The sequence below is a fragment of the Rhea pennata genome, chromosome 2 (genome assembly GCF_028389875.1).
Source record: "Rhea pennata isolate bPtePen1 chromosome 2, bPtePen1.pri, whole genome shotgun sequence".
NCBI lineage: Eukaryota > Metazoa > Chordata > Aves > Rheiformes > Rheidae > Rhea > Rhea pennata.
Window position 1 is genome coordinate 112,690,180 of NC_084664.1, and position 13,715 is coordinate 112,703,894.

General features: G+C 39.6%; 1 pseudogene; it reads left to right on the plus strand.

Moving 5' to 3' along the window:
* The first annotated feature begins 13,429 nt into the window (after positions 1-13,429).
* The window catches only part of LOC134137341 (small ribosomal subunit protein RACK1-like), an 88,169-nt pseudogene continuing 87,883 nt past the window's right edge, over positions 13,430-13,715 (plus strand).

The window sequence follows — 13,715 nt, forward strand, 5'->3', positions numbered from 1 at the left end:
ATTCAGGCACCTTGATTAGATTAGCCAGCTGAACAAGGTTGTTCGCAACAAGTCCCATTACTATCTAGACCACTGGGCAGGACCATCTGTCCTCATCAGCTCCTCTTCTTTTGAAGAGATCCGTTTGGGCCCTCACACAGACATAGTCCCATGAAGTTTTAGAGGCAGAGCCTGTCTCGTCTCTGTACTGTGCTTGAACAGTGCGTGGTAGGCCCTGGTCTGGATCCTGAGACCATCAGATGCTAACACTGCTAGCTGCTCACACAGTGCAACTCCTTGTCCTGCTGCAGGCCACAGTCATCTTCAGCAGTAGCTTGGTGCGGTAGCTTGACACACTTCTGCATCAGTCATTCAGAGATAATCATATATGGGACCATGCTGTTGGCTGCAGCAGGGAAGTGTTGTGTTTAAAAAGAGCAACCAACTATTTTGCATTCGTGTTAAACCTCAGGAAAGTGCCATGATCTGGGCTATAGCATGAACAGAGGCTTCAAGTGCTGCATCAGGACCGCATACTGCAAGAGGAGTGCACAGTAGAGACACGGGAGCCCCTTAAGCCAGCTCAGCATCTGTGCCAGCAAGTGAAGTCTTGAGAGCCACCAGGGCTGGACTCAGCAAAACTGAATAAACTGGGGAGGCTGGGCGAGTGCCAGAGGAAAGGAGAGGCGAGCAGAGCAGGGGAGAGGGAGGAAGAGGGAGAGGGAGAGGGAGAAGACTTGAGTGGAGAGTCAAGAGGTCACGCACTACCACCAAGTAGATGGGAGACTTGGGAGCGATGACTACTGCTGCTGAGCAAGATGGGTCGCAACTCTGCCTATGTGCTCCAGAACCTCCCTTGGCCACAGCAGCTACTCTGGCTTTCTAGGTCTCCCCCAAGCAAAGTAGGCTGCAGATCTGTACCTATTCTTCTGCTCTAGGCTATAGCCTACAGAAGCTGTACCTAGATCTAGTCATCTGCTCAAACCTGCCTAAATAGGCATATTTCATCTGCCAATCTTACAGTCAGTCTCATCCAAACACTATGCTCACTCAGCCTCTGAGCCTAACAGGAAAATGAGCTTTAAAAACAGTAAAACAATTATGCTTCCAGTCTACATTTTAGTAAAGGTTTCATTGGAAACATACACTAAAGCTTTCTGCCCACAGCCCCCAAGAGAAATGCATCCAATTACAGATGCTTAGGAACACTTTACTAGTGATATGTAGTAATGGGAAAATCTGAGATTACTACTGTCACTTTATGTGCCTTGTTTCACCTGAAAAAATAGCATCCTCCAAACACCTCCAGAGCTATTTTGAAGAGGAGTCTACAAAATATCCCTGTCTACAAAATTATGCTCCAAGCAAAGGTTAAATAATTGCCGTGCCACTGTTTACATTTGAGATAGCATGACATTCAGGCTTCATCGTTTGTGCCAGCAGAACTCATCTGGAGTTTCTCCAGCCTGAGGCAAGCAAGAATACAGCTCAGTCCCTAAAAAGTAATAATGAAGGCTCTCCCTCCCTCCCTCCTCACCCAGTCAAGGAACTCTAGAAGTTGGCCCTCTTTCAGAAGTGATGAGCAACAGGGAAGAGCTGTATGTTGTCCCACAAAGGAAAAGTCATTAGATAAAGAAAGACTGAGGTCATGCCTGACTGGAGAATGACTGCATGCTGCAAAAATTAACAGGCTGATTTAAACAAGATGAGCATGAAACAACAGTACGTTTTCATACACAAAACACTGAGCTTCCTTCACTTGGTGAAGGAAGATAAAGTGGATATTGCTTCCTAATTTGCCATGAGGGCACCTTTCTAACCTGCAAACTGAAGGTGCAATTACATGAACAAACATGACATGGGACACTATTAGAACAGAGAATCATTACGTACTTTTACATACATTACATACATGCTTTTTTTTACCTCTTGGATATGGTAGCTAGTGAGTCAGGATGAGTCTGTAATTCAGGACTCTGTTCTTAAAAAAATACCAATTTATTCAAGAAATCTTCAAGAAAGTCTCTCTTCTGTTTTCTGATATACTAACTCCTCTTACTGTATAAGTAAACTGTGTTATAAATATTATGAAATATGACTTGAATAATATTTGCCGCCATTACTTTAAAAAGTTATATGAGACTTCTTCCTCAACAAGGCACAGCACATTTTTGAATTTGTTTCATTTAAAATGAATCATATTACTGAAAAATAAAATCCTACAAGATCATTTATTGCTCCTTACCGAAACTAGAGCTGCGTGGGGACTTAAACACAATTCCAAAGAGTGAAGTTTCATGTGTGGTTGTGTGATGTCTCAGTAAAGCTGTAACAGCGGAGGAAAATTTGTGGTAAAAGGTACTGAGCTGAATAGAAATGAATGAATTTGGGCAGAGGTTTAGAGTTGACTTCAACGCCTGCAATATTCACACTGGGCCTATGATATCAGCTAATTCAACAATAACCAGAATGACAAAAATTTGACTTTACCAAAAGAATTTGCAACTCAGGTGCACACAGAACATGCAGCTCAAGCTCTTTTCATGCATTTTTTCTGAGGGTGTAACTAGCTATGTTTCAGAGTGTATTAAGGTTAATTTTGCTCTCAAGGAGACAGCCATGCTCATACTGTAAATATTTTCTGTGATACATCCTCTCATCTCTAGAACTCATGGAAATCCCAAGGCAGATGATTCTTACAGTACATGGAAAATATCCTTCCACCCCTCCCTCCGAAGAGAATGTGCAATCTTCTGCAAATGCATTGAGAAAGGCTTCGATGCCTGGAGGTCAGCAGCATGGGGTCCCTGGAAAACAGAAATCCCAGACATGAATCTGTAAATCCTTTTAAACATTCCAGTGATTTTTTTTTTGTTTTGTTTTGGAGTTTTTGTTTCTTTCATAAGCAGTTTGACTCTATTTTCAGCATCAGCCTTCAACTGCTCTATAACACTTAGTAACAGAATAGTGATGGGAAAATGATTAGGGCTGTGTGCAAGGATCTACCAAAGAAAAAAAATTGCAGGACAGGCAAAATAAATAGAAAAAAATATTATGAGCAGATTTATCTTGGAATTCTGGAAAAGAAATGTGTCTTTAATAATATGGGGCATGGAGTGGCTACCTGCAAGTTACTTTTCTTAAGTAACAGCGCTTTCTGTAGATTTCAGCAATATGGATTTTTTTGAATTCTGGGTTGCTGTTCTTCAGATTCACCATCTCAAAAAATTGCCAAGATAACCTGAGGATAAACCCTGGTTTTTAGAAAGGGGTTTAGACTCATTTTACCCTCCATCAAAAAAATTTCTTTTAGAAATTTGTCTGTGGCCCAGAACGTCTTTCAGGTACTTCTCACCTGGCCATCAGAAGTGAGAAGCCAGCCTACAACTGCGCATGGTCTGGCTTTACCTTTGACACAGTATTAACTCCACCCATGAGTCACAGCAGGTCAAGTGTCTTCTAGAAAGAGAAATTGGTATTAGAGAGCAAAGAAAGATTTCAAAAGAAGCTGTAGGAAACTCCAAGCTAACAGAGAAAGGCTTAGATTGAGGTTTATGCTGTTCAGATTCATGCTGTTATGAAATCCCAGTAAAAGCACTCTGCAGGGATAGGGAAATTTGATTACTGTTTTGTAGAGACACGATACAGACCTGTCCCATTCATCTGGCCTAGTGATATGTCACTACATATTCATTTAAACATTAATATTAATTTTAACATTTCTAATTGAAGTCTATGACTGATGTCCTTCATCTTCCTCCCTCTCAGATCAGATCATAACCTCTTTTTGCAATATCTTTTAAATATCATTTACCATGGCAAGATTCAGGTTTCAGTTTTTAAAGTCTTATGTGTATTCAGCTTTCTAAAATCAGCCAGATACATATTTAGCTGTTAATGTTTAATGAAAATTAATGACCAAACAAAAAGTAAATGACAGATACTAATAACATTTCTAATTTGTAAACATGCTGACTTAAAAAAAAGTCCAAGGCCAAATCAGAAGCAAAGAAATAAACAAAGAAGAGGAGCAGAAAAGGGAGATTTTGGTTCCTCTTTTACTGAAGACCCACCTTTGAGGGCTGTAACAGTTATGCAGCTACCAAGACTTTGTCAATTCCACAAAAACTGTATGTAGCAGAGATCCACTCTAGCGGCTTTGGCATGTGCAGACAAATAGCTCGTGTGAGCCTGATGAACGCCACGTCGTCACATAGCTTAAGTGCCGTATTTACCTGCATAGGCATGATGGTATCCCTGTACATGCTTCATGGAGTGGCCTCCAGGAAGCTCCAGTGCATGGGCAGTCTGGCAACTCCATCCTTTCTTCCTTTGTGTTATTCCCTCTTTGAGAAAATCACATGCTAAGTTTTGTTATTCAAACAGGAAGAACAAATTAGTGTTTTACAAACAGCCCAAACATGGCCCAGTTGTGGCATGCATTAAGTGTTTATATTAAAAACGATGCTCTTTATTGTCATAGTTATGATTTTGGTGGAAGAACAGGATAAACAAATACCAGGCCCCCAGCTAGAGCTATATGACCACACTAGTACGTTCTGCTCAAGGCGTGAACCCCAAGACAGCAGAGATCAGTATCTTCTATTCTGCATCAAGAAGAGTAATTTGTTTGAGTGTTGAGGAGTTGTAAACCATAAGTATTTCACACTAGTGTAACATCATATCTACTTTGTGTTTAATTTATCTGTTTACTAATGATGAGGAGAAATAGCGATTAAGGTCTACGCTGCTTCCATGGGAAAGATTGACACTCTCCGATATTACTATACAATGCGAGAAGACTGAATGACATACCCGCTGTTACTGTGAATTTCCTAGCAAAGCAAGTCTGGACTCTTTGCAGAGAGAAGACATCAGAGGGTAGGAGGAGAATTACAAGAAAATACCTTAATGCTCAGCAAGACCTTTCAGTGAAAAGCCCAACGCTGGCTGGCTCATGCGGAAAGACGGAAGAAGTCAAAGAACTCAGGAAAGAAGAGCAGAGAAGACCAGCATTTCTTGACAGATGGTCTAGGGGTGGGCAGGTAGAGGAGGAATGGGGAAGAGATTTCTTTTTGCTTTGCATCTGCTTATCTTTGATTTAGTGAAATTTATGCCAAGCAACTTAGTGGAGAACACGGATTGTGCTCTGGTTCTTTCCACAGCTCCTACTGCTCTCACCTACACATAAAGTAGGACAAACTAAGTTGGTTTGCCCAAAGTTACATCTACTACCTGTTCACAGACCCTTCAGAAAACCAGCAGACAAGTAGCTGAAATGTACTTAAATACCAAATCAAAAACTGTATGTATCATTTGCTGTTACTGGAAAGAGCGAGTTTCTTCCAAACGTGCTTGTTATAAAAATGAGAATTTTCGTATTTGGGTATGGCCACGCTGGTTGCTCAGGTTTATTCTCTCACCTCTGAAGGTAATGTAATATTTCAGAATAAATAGGAGACCTGAGGTGCTTAGCTGTTGTGCAGTCCTTACCTCCAGTGAAGGGCACCTTCCGGTTTCACGGCCTGTGGTGTCCTCAGTTCTCCTGCCTCTGACTGAACGTGCCAGATTTCAGCTTTCAAGATTTTTTAAAGAGATGGACTGGAAAGGAGAGAAGGGGAATGGCTCACGCCTTTTCTGTTCTTGGGAAAAAGATGCCAAGAATTTTCTAAACACTTACATTGTTTCTGGTAGAAAACAGTATGATTCTGAAGCTTTACTTTAATTCTTTGTTTATCAGCTTATCCAGTCTCTTGCTGAAGTTCCCAGTGTTTTAACTATGCAAGAAAGTTACATGAGTTTAACCACAACAGGTGCAAGTTTCTGTGCGAAGGTTTTAATTTCAGTTTAGGCTCAGGAGGTGTTGGTTTATTTCAAGGAACTGATTATAACTGCAATAAATCCACTTAAAGTTAAAATGAGAATTTCTTTCTTAAAACAAGAGGCAGATGAAGATAAGATCTAAGACTGTAACTTACAACATCTTTCTTGCTTTCTTGGAAAAAACCCTCCAGCCTAATAATTATATTTCAATCAAAAGAGGGACCACTAGCTTCAGGGAGGCATTCTGTATGTTTCCCCTGATTCTTATCTACTTCACATTCAAAATCAAGCTTAAATTTAACTTCTGTCCAACTTGCACACTGTAAAGAAGATATGGCATTCTTAAAGAAATGTTGTGTTTAAAGAATGAGCTAACCAAACACAAAAACATCAGGAATATTTTAAATAAAACCTCATTAGATAAAGATCAATTCTTCATGCCTCTTCACATTCACATTGTGTTTTTAGAAGAGATTTTTATAGGCTAAGACATTTTTTCTCATTCAGCCATTTGGATACTTAGCAAATTTCTTCTCTGCTTTCTCCCTGGTTCCCAGTTCATACCATCCTGTAGCAGATACTGCTCAGTATTTGTCCTGTAAACTCTCATTAAACTCATTAAAGTTATAGCAGCTGTCAGGTACAAAAATCAAAACAAAAAAAGACAAGAACAAAACCAGAAAGCTCTCTATTCATCTATGTTCTCCAGTCCTGTGTTTTCATTGCGTGATGATGGTATGCGGCTGTCCTTAATCTCAAAAACTACAACTCATGAAGTATGACTACAGCTTCTGCTGAACAAAGCAGAGTGACAGCTGTGGGCCTCCCATGCCTGCGGCCAGCGATATCACTCCCGAAAAGTGTAAGATCACAGGGGGAACAAGTCCTTTCAGTGGACTTTCGCTCCTCCGGCGATGCACCCTTTCCCTTTGCTCCCACTGCTCCACGTCCCCAAACGGCGCTTTCTTAAGTGATGATGCTGGAAACCCCCTACAAATACAGCACGAGACTGCAATACTTTTATGTGCAAACTACTGATACTAAATAAACAAGACTTCCTGTGTAATAGTGAGGCTATCGTAGTTCAGTCTCTAGAGGGGAACAGGTAGCTTCTCGCCAAAGCAGTGAGTTTACAGTCACATCAGTCTCCGGCTGCAGATGATGTACTGCCTGCTTCTCAATGCACCTGGAAGCTCCAACGTTGCACTGTGCCAAATCGTTCTATGTTTTAACGTAATGTCAAATGCCATGGGAAGTATCTGATGATTCTTTGCAGTCACTTGCCATTCGCTGTTTATCACTGGAGAGTTTCAAAGGATGTGGCAATTTAAAAAAAGGAAGAGAAGATTAAAAAAAAAAGGAAAAAGATGCAATAAACATAAGCTGCACGAGAGCAGAACTGGGAAAAAGACACGTAAAGGTGCTGGAAGCAGGAAGGTGTGGAAAGAGGAGGTGGTAGGCAGAGCAGGGTGAGAATGGGATCTTCCTTTGATCACGTGCTCAAATCCTTCGAAATGTTGTTATTCATACACTTGCCTTATGGCATCAAACTTTCTGTCTAACATGACTTTTTGTTAGTTTGGGTTGAAAGGAAAGTGCTTGTTCTTCCTCAGGCCTCCAGTATGTTGGGGAGAGGGTGGCCATAAATGCTCCAGCATTGGATCCTCAGTACCTCCTCCCAGGATGTGCAGTTGCAAAGACAAATACATCAAAAAATATTAAACTGGAAAAAGCAGTTTGTATCTTATTTTGATTGCCAGTGCTTACCAGAAGTTGTGCTCATTCAAAATTATTCTGGAGAATAACTGTGTGTCTAACTGTTGGTTAATCAGACTGCATAAACCCATTTGTACTGGACTGCTCAGTGCTGCAGTTAAACATGCTGGTGATAACAGCGCTCTGTTTTGGTCAGTTAAGAAATCTAAGTGAACTAAGGGCAACATCTTTAGAGTAGGTAAGCACTTCACTCCCATCAATTTTGATGGGAATTAAAAGCCTACATCTCTCTGACAACTGGAGATTAAGCACCAGACATTCGTTTCAATCAAACCTCTTTCAGATAACACCACTGGCTCCGCTCCTTTTCTCTGTGGACACTGCGTGCCTCACTCTGTTGCCTTCTCTTGAAGATCTCAGGCAAGAAGTGGTAACTTAATTAAACAACATTGAGTATACTTTTCCTCAGCTGTGCTAGGTTAAAATAATGGCATGATTTGGTCTCCAAAGTACATAGGAAATTGTACAAGGGTATTTTTCATATACAGTGGCTTTACTGAGTCTTTCTTTCCAGTACTGGGAGAGGCAGGAAGGTAGGTTTAAACACATGCCTCTTAAAAAGCAATATGCCATGTAATTAGTCATAATTAGTAGAAAATGAGGAAACCCTAGGTACATTTAAACTGTCTCATATCTAACCACCGAAGATTTCCATTCTGTATCTTCAAAACCCTCAGCTGAGTAAAGATTTATTAATATTGATGGGTCAGTGGATATTGATAATAGGTCTCTGGTACCACAGAGATTTCTGTCCCATCCGTAAATTATGCATGATGACACAAGTGCTTCAAGCCCAGCTCAAGTCTGAATTTCCTTTTCCCCCTGGAGACCAAAACCGCTCCGTGACGCTATTTCCTGCCATTCTTCCAGACCCCTCTTAGGCCTGAGCACCCTTCCTGCTGCCGTCTGCACTGATGCGCAGTGTTCTTCAGCCACCGGCTTTTGCCCTCTTCATTTTGTCTTCTGCTGTTAAAAGGAAATATCCGTTGCAAAAAAAGAGAGTATCTTTTATGTTGTTTTCGAAGAGCAGTGGCTACAGGAATGATGGAAAAGAACTTAAAGGTGATGAATGTCGCTGGCATGCTTGCTGTGCGATGGTCTGAAAACCAGTGGATCAAATAACTGTAATATTTTCAGTAAACAACCAGACTACATGTAGTAGTGGTGAAACGAACTCATGATTTTAGAATTTACTTCTGAGAATATAAGATATGAAGTATTTATGTACAGCAGCATATGTCCAAGAATGAACTCAGTCATGGACTCAGTTCAGTGCATCTGGCATTATTTACCACATTCGCTTTTACTTTTAGGAATGCAGAATTTCAGGCCTGTGAAGTGTTTTATTTAAAGTATTTTTATGACAGTTAAAATTTAAACCAAGCTTTAGGATGAATTCTGTCAGGGAATGTTAATTCTCTGCCTGTTGCTGTTAGGCTTTCCATTTATTCCCTGCATTAATTTACAGAACAATATGGGAGGGTCATTACTGATCTAGGATGAGAAATAATTGAGGGGGGAACCCTGTTATTTTATATGTACTTTCCAGTGGTGCCAGATGATCTTAACAAAATCAGAGCCCCATCATCTTCAGTGTTGTACAGTCACAAGCTTTGTGCCAAGGCCTGCTATCTAGAGAAAGTTTTACCACCTCAATTATAGTGTTAAAGTCAGAAAAAAAATCAGCAGATAAAGATATGGTTAATGTACATAAACTAGTATAGCCTATTCCAGTTTGGGCAGTGGTTAAACTGTGCCAGCTGAAACACCCAGTATTTCAGTATAAAAATGTATGTTGCAGGGAAGCAGGGGAGAAAGACCAAAGGCTTTGGTCTTTTTTCCCTTTCCTTTTTTTTGTAGCTCTTTCTGAAATAAATTAAAAACTTGCATTTGTCATTACCATTTTAAAAGCTATCCTTTCTCTCCTTTCAAATTTGACTGAAGAGATAGAAGACCATCTCTGCTGTAAGATGTTGCATTACTTCATGTGTATCTATGCCTTCGGTTTAGAACAGTTTAGAACAGTTTTGCAGGGTTACTGACAATAAGTCCCTTGAAGGCAGATATTCAATTTATCAATCACACCAACTCATTCCTATTGTTTCTCTGAAATCTGTCATTAACATATAGTAATAGAGAAAGATTAATAACATCACAGATGTTATAGCTCTAAAGATATTTTTGAACTGCTTCATCCGCTGGTGGAAAATAAATTGTTTCAAGTTCATTAGAATGTTTCCTAATCAGAGGTCAAGGAAATTGTTGCAAATAATTACAACGGAATTCCACTGCAAATAGTTACCTGCAGAAGATTAGCACCAGTACTTCTCTTTCATGTAAAAAGCACAACTGTATCTCACACATATCAAGTATGCCAAATGTCTAGGAATATTAATTATAGATAGCTGAAGATGTTTAGATTTGTTTTCAGTAACTTTGAAGATCCACTTCACTGACTTCATCCCAAGATAGCCAAAACATCCATGCCCCATGCATAAGTTGTTCTTTTTGCTCTGAAAAAGTGGTAATGATCCTGAGACATTTATTCTTAGAGAGGGCTGATCAGATCAAGGGACTCTACAGATATAACAGTGAAACCTTAATGTGCTAAATGTAGGAATCATTGTTAAAGATTATAGCATATATTTTGTTACAACAGTCTTCTCTTAAAAAAAAGAGGCAGAAAAAATAACCTTTACAACTACTGTGCTTCATTTGTCTTTACATTACTTTAGTATTGCAGAGTCTCATGCACTTTACTACTTCATTAAAGCTCCAGTTCCTGGAATTCCAGCATTATTTGAGCGCTTCAGATTGTTTTGCAAGACAGTTAGTTCTGGCATTCATTTGCAGAGAGTGACTCAAAAACCTTACTCAGAACCATTCTACAGACCCAGAAAAAAAAAGGCAAGTATAAATAATTATATACTTTTAAAATCTCATTATTTTTAACCCAATCTCCTGATTTTTAAGTTGCTGAAGCTTTGCAGTAACCTAGTGTCTTTATCTAACTGCTGCTGACTTTCAGCAGTCCTTTGGAGTTGCTGTACCGGAGCTGGCAACGGTGCTTCCTTAAAGCACCATTTGCTATGAGGGTTACTAAAAGGAAATACAGATGTTAATTAATTTATTTAAGCCATTATGGAATCAGAGTTCTTTCCTCTGCTATCCCATGATTCAGCCTTCATGTACAGTTATGTTATTACATTTTTCCTTGTGTGTAAGCTTTCTCAGGTAATCCATCATTTATCTGGGTCAAGTTATTGGTCTGTAACTTACGGAATAGGGGCTCACTGTAACTTATAGTGAAAGACACTTTTCCCTCTTTTTTTCCACTATATTCAGTCCATTGTAACTGGGTATTTGTCTTTTGGCTCCTCTACTAGATCTACAGACAACACATCATGTCTGAGTCACTTCTCGGTGACTTGCAAAACTTTTCTGAGACAAGTAACTGTTTAGTCTTTGTAATCGCTTCCAGGCTTTAGCGATTCTAAGTGTCAGGAGCTCAGCTTAAAATTCAAGCTTCGATCCTTTGCGTGGATCCTTTTGTTTTTCAGATAGTTAAGAAAAGAAAAGACCTGTAGCCAAAGATTGCAACATAGGTTGGACACAAATCCAGGGGTGGAAACTAAACAATCCTCTTCTGCAGACTGTCTCCAGGGTCTGGTCCTGTTTTGCAATTGGCGAAAGCTGGTTATAAAAATGTTACTCTGACAGCAAAACTTATCTTGAGCCTTTTGGAGGCTAGGGGCCTCTACGCATTCCCTGCAGCCCGTGAAAGCGAGCAAAAGCAGTACGTGCAAAGCCGTGGTGTCCGTGTGCAGTTGGTGCTGTAGTTGAGATTGTTGAAAACGCACAATTTATCTATGTGTGGAGAATAATCATTTGGTGTTCTAGACCACTAGCAGACTGGACCGGTGGGTATTGAGACAAGCAGCCAGTCATTGTGAAAACAGGCAAAATACCTGCACAGACCACATTTTATTTGCTTTTCCTATTTGCCAGTGCATTTGATGCTGCAATACAGGGAATCAGTTTGTACAGAGTACATTTTGGCAATCACAACATTGCCTGGTAGATCCTGGGAGCCATTTCTGATGGGGAATGAATTCTGGCCTCCACACCAGTAATTTAAGATATTACTAGCATGTGACATGGCACCATGGACTTGCTGCTGAAGAAAATAAAGGCTTTTGCAATTTTAAAAATAAATGAACCACAGCTTCTATCTCTGGCCAAGACATTTATATGGTAGAGGATGAGGCTGTCCTCCAGCTGCTTTCTAGCAACTATTGGAGCTTTGGTTCTAACATTTTAAATGAAGAAAAAGAGAGAAAGAACACTAGGTGTGAAAAGCTTAAGTTTGAGTGCAGGCTACTAAATGACAGTTAAATCAACTAAAACAGCCAGGTTTTCCAGCTAAAATAGTCATGAAAAACAGATCAAATCTACTTGTCATAACTAATAGGTTCAAAAACAGGTACCAAAAAAGGATCTCCTTACTAGGAGCTTGGTGCTAATAATGCCAAGGTTGTGGGTTCAGTCCCCATATGGGCTACTCGTTTGCAGGCTGGACTAGATGATCTCCAGAGGTCCCTTCCAACCTTACCAATTCTGTGATTCTGTGTTCTTAGGAAAGAAATCCAGTGGGTTGATATTCAAAAGTACAGAAAAACCAGAACTCCCACAGGAGCCCATGGCATAATTACCTACAGAAATGAATCCTATTTATACATTTTTAATTTCCATCCTGAGGAATTTATACTAGCAGACTTAACCTCAAGTTTGAGGAAGAAAAGTAAGTAAAATGAAGTCCAGTGCTTCATCTTCAAATGTATCTGACCCTTTGGCAGACATAATCTTAACTTTTTCTTCCTGATAAAAACCTAAAATATAACTAAATTTATTTAATTTTAAAGATTCTAGTTTTCCTTTTTTCTTCTGTGTGGTTAATTTACATTTACTGCGCAGAAAGGCCACTCTCAATCTCTACCAAATATATATACATGCAGAGAAACCAGGAGTAGAAAACAGGCTTTTTAAAAAAGGTCTGCTGGCAGAAAAAATTATGCAGATGGAAAGTTCTAGATATTGGATTCAGAGATGGCATTATTCATTTTTCACCTAAGTGAATGCTAACTAGACTCGACTGCTTCTGTATCTCTCTCTGTGTCGTTGCTTAGTCAAAGTGTTCCAAGAGCAATAATGGGCACTGCTTAAAACCTGAGGAATGTTCTTACAAATTTCCTTCTTCCACAAGAATCAGAAGTGCTGGTGTAAGGAGTGAGGAGATATACTCAGTCAGCATGCATGCAAGAGATGGCAAGTTGGCTCCAAAGACAGACCAGACTTTAAAGGTTACTGCTTTGATTTTGGAATTCACGAATACTCTGAAAGCTGAGAACAAAAGAACAAACTAACAAATAATAAACTTGCTGATTTCAAAATTTTAACTGTATTGTAAATGTTTTGCAAAAGATTATTGTAATGCAGAACACTGAACTGCTTTTTGCTTTGCCAGCTCAAGAGAAAGAGCCCAGACTTCTTTCCAGTTCTTACTCCACAGGAAGATGGCATATTTTTCATTACTATTTTTTCATATGCAATCACTGCACATAGAGGAATGTTTTCAACAAAGGAAAGGCTCACATTTCAAGTAGGACTGTGGAAAATGTTCCATATAGTCAGCCCCTTGAACGATGTGGATGTGTGAGCAAGTCTTGGAAATTCTCTGGAACAGTCAGTCTTGGCAACAAAGCTAACCAGAAAACTCTTTGACCCCAAATTCCCCTATTACTATAATGTTATCATATAGTTGACACAGGGTGACTTTTATTTTCTTACACACAGGAAACTTCCAGAGAGAAACTAGAGAACTCTTACTCACAAGAAATCCAGTCTGAAGTGATAAGATGGACACCAAAACAAGTAAGTCACAGATATCTTTGTTTTGTAGCTATGTTGGTTTTCTTATCTGTTAAGAGCAAGAGGATCTAAAATATGAAACGTTTCTGGCAGACCACATAAAAATTTGTTTCTGTTCTTGAGAAGATCTGTCTGATAAAGCAAAAAGGAAAAAAAAAAAAAAGTGAAAATATATCACTTGATTCAATGTAATGAAGTATGAACGAGCT